The 3,977-nt window shown below is 38.5% G+C and overlaps 1 non-coding gene across 1 annotated transcript; it reads right to left on the reverse strand.

The window, feature by feature from the left end:
• Positions 1-107, reverse strand: LOC136216063 (small nucleolar RNA R71). Its single transcript, XR_010683057.1, has one exon. It is a non-coding gene; the product is annotated as a small nucleolar RNA R71 (small nucleolar RNA).
• Between the last annotated feature and the right edge of the window lie 3,870 nt (positions 108-3,977).

Genomic DNA, 3,977 nt, shown 5'->3' on the forward strand with positions numbered 1-3,977 from the left:
AGAGTCATCAAAGAGTTGACATCTTTTACCCAAAATAATAATGAAACTCTTTATGAAGCTTGGGAACGTTTTAAAGAACTTCAACGTTTATGCCCACACCACCAACTGCCAGATGCACTTTTAATGCAGACATTCTATAATGGATTAAATCCTACGACTAGAGGTTCATTAGATGTTATGTCTAGAGGGTTATTTATGAAGAAGACGTCCGCCCAAGCAAGAGAACTTTTGGAGGAAATGGCAATCAACAGCAGTATGTGGCCCGCAGAGCGTGGACATATACCAACGGCGAAACCATCATCCTCAGGTACATCATCGGTTAACGGTATAATGAATCTTGATCCAGTAGCAATGTTACAAGCCCAATTTTCTGCCTTATCGCACAAAATTGATAAATTTATGGCACCATGCGATCCTAATGATCCAATCCAGAGAGACATTGATTACGAAGGTATGAATGAGTTAGAACAGGTAAACTTTGTCTAAGGACAAAACCAAACTACTAATCCTTATTCTAATACTTATAATCCTGGATGGAGAAATCATCCTAACTTTAATTGGAAAGATGGTAATAATAATAATAATGCAAATGCTAATCAATATCGTATAAATAATTATCAAAATCAAACAAGAGATATGATTAGCACTTTATCTTCAAAAATCGACAAATTTATAGATGCTATGAATGGAAAGGTAAGTAATCAAGACGATGGTTTTAAACGGATTGAAAGTAAATTCGATCAGCTTATCAAAAACCAATCATCTAGCATCCATAATTTGGAAGTTCAAATTGGACAGCTTGCTAAATCAATTCCATCCCGCAAAGAGGGAAGTCTTCCCAGCCAAACGGAAGAAAATCCGAAAGAGCATGTTAAGGCTATCACTCTTCGTTCAGGGAAAAACTACTTAGGTCCGGAAATGCCCGGAAATTCAACTTTACCTGGAAATGATTTACCAAAATCCAAAGAAGATACTTTAAAACAAAAAGATACAAAAATTGACTCTAATCCGAAACCTTTTGTACCAAAACCACCTTTTCCACACAGGGTCCGAAATAAGGACCATGATAAACAACTTTTATCATTTTTAGACAAACTTAAAAATTTGCATATAAATTTAACATTCATGGATGCAATTACGCAAATTCCTAACTATGGAAAATTCTTGAAAGATTTAATTTCAAAAAAGATTAGTTGGGAAGGAATTTCATCCATTTCTCTTTCTGAAGATTGTAGTTCGATAGTATCAAGCAAATTACCTACTAAACTCAAAGATCCCGGATGCTTTACCATTCCGTGTACATTGGGAAATATGGAATTCCCAAGTTGTCTTTGCGATTTAGGAGCTAGTATAAACTTGATGCCATTGTCTATTTTTGAAAAATTAGGTTTAGAAGAAGACATCAAACGTACCAATATGGTTTTGCAATTAGCGGATCAATCCACTAAAAGACCATATGGTATAATTGAAGACGTTTTAGTAAAAGTTGACAAATTTATTTTTCCTACTGATTTTGTTATCTTAGATTTTGCTTATGATGTTAATTGTCTGCTAATCTTTGGTAGACCATTCATGAACACGGGACGTGCTCTAGTTGATGTGTCGGAAGGAAAAGTAGTTTGACGAATAGGTGACGATAAGATCGAGTTCGATATGAATCAAGCAATGAAATATCCTATGGAGGATTTCGCATGTATGAAACTTGATTTAATTGAAGAATGTGTTAATGACATTGTTCAAAGAGAAGAAATAATAGAACCTATAATGGGTGAAGAATTAGAAGATAAGGACCCAGAGCCTTTGATTCGAGAAGATGGACCAGTTCCGCCTTCAGTAATAGTTCCACCTAAATTAGAACTTAAAGAATTACCAAACCATCTGAGATACACTTTCCTAGGCGGAAGTGATACTCTACCTATAATCATCTCTAACAAATTAACAGAAAATCAAGAAGAAAAATTGAAAGAAGTTGTTAGAAATAGAATAGGAAGTATGGGATGGCAAATTTCAGATTTAAAAGGAATTAATCCTAGTATTGTAATGCATAGGATTCACTTAGAAGAAGATAAGCCACCTAAAGCGGATAGACAAAGACATTTAAATCCGAATATGATAATTGATTGTACGGTTCCTCAGGAAGGAACCATTACTGTAGAGAAGGAGATTCCTCTGGAAGGCGCATCTTTTGAGAAAGACGCTAAGGAGGATACTCCTGTAAATTTTTGAATGTAACTTACGTATAATTTGTTTTAATCCTTTTCGCAACCATTATCTTTACTTTACGCTTTATATCTTTCAGCAAGTAAATTTATAGGTTTTAGGATTTATTCTGTTGGTTCAAGGTAGGTGGCCAGCAGTACCCTGGAATGTGAGCCTTTTTGAAGGCTTTGAAGCTTTTATTCCTTTAGAGGAAGTTAAGCTGCCTTAGGCAATCGATTTGCTTCCTATCTTTGAGGTGAATCGATCCGCCATTAGGACTTGAAACTCTTCTTTGGAAAGAGTACTCGAGAGTGTAAAGATCTCACGTCTGATAAATGTTTTAACTCTGTCTCTGACGGTGATCAATTATTTCCTATCTTTGAGGTAAATTGATCCGCCGCTGAGATTGTTCTCCTATCTTTGATGAGAAAGTAGTTATGCCATGATAGCATTATTCTACTGTGGGAATGCTTTTGTTGCCTCCCTCTTTTTGAATCTGTAATATTTATATTACTGCAAGGAAAGTACTCAAAGAAAGAATTTGCAAAGTGAAAATTTCTCTTTATTAAATGGCAATTCGCCTTATTACAACGAATTGGTCTTATGTGTGAGCCTCGTTAAAACCTTTAATAAGAAAAACCACATGGGATAAAAATTTACTAAAGGAAAAAGAGTACTCAAGACCTTGGTTACATTTTATTCTCTGGCGAAATACTTGTGGAGGTTCTGAATATTCCACGTCTGTGGCAATGTGTTTCCCTCCATATCTTGAATCTTGAAAGTGGCAGGTCCAATTTTGGTCACAATTTTATATGGCCCCGTCCAGGTGATTCCCAACTTTCCTTTGCCTTCCAAGGATTGAATTTTGTTCGCCTTTCAGAGTACAAGATCTCCTGGGTTTAAGTCCACAAGTTTGGCGTGTTTGTCGTGATAGGCTGCGATCCTCTGCTTGTAGGTGACCATTCGTACATACGCCTTCTCCCTTCTTGTTTCCAATTGGTCAAGACTTTCCCTTAACCTTTGGTCGTTCCGTTGGATTGGGGGTAGTAAATAGAGGCGAACCTGTTTTGAATGCCTTGGCTTTCGCAGAATGTTTTGAACTCTCCGCAATTGAACTGCGTCCCGTTGTCAGTGATAATCGTGTGGGGAACCCCGAATCTTCCGACTATGTTGTCTTTGACAAACTCGACCATCCACTCTGCGCTTATGGAGGAGACAGCTTCGACCTCCACCCACTTCGTAAAATGGTCCACGACTACTACAACATATTTCCTTTGTCTCTTGGTAGGAGGAAATGGGCCAACGATGTCGATCCCCCAGATGGCAAAGGGTCGTCCTTCGATAATGGGCTTCTGCAGGTGCTTAGCCGTGTGAGATTCATTTGCATGGACCTGGAAATTATGACAGGACTCTACTAGCTTTTGAGCATCGAGTTCCGCCGTGGGCCAATAAAATCCCACCAATCTGGACTTTTTTAAGATGGAGGCGGATGCTTCATGAGCGCCGCAAGTGCCTTCATGCAATTCTTTGAGGATCTGTTGTCCCTCTTCTGTCGTAACGCACTTCAACCAGGGGTGACCAAAAGATTTCCTGTACAGCTGGTCATTTATTATGGAAAATTATGCGGCCTTTCTCACCGTCCATTTAGCCTCTTCTTTGTCTTGAGGCAAAGTCCCAGTGGAGAGATACTGCTGGATCGGTGATCTCCAATCCCCTACGACAGGTGAGAGAAGAGCTACAACTTCTGGGGCGAATGCCGGCCTATCTCTAACCTCGAA

Source organism: Euphorbia lathyris, chromosome 1 (assembly GCF_963576675.1).
Source record: "Euphorbia lathyris chromosome 1, ddEupLath1.1, whole genome shotgun sequence".
Taxonomy (NCBI): Eukaryota; Viridiplantae; Streptophyta; class Magnoliopsida; order Malpighiales; family Euphorbiaceae; genus Euphorbia; species Euphorbia lathyris.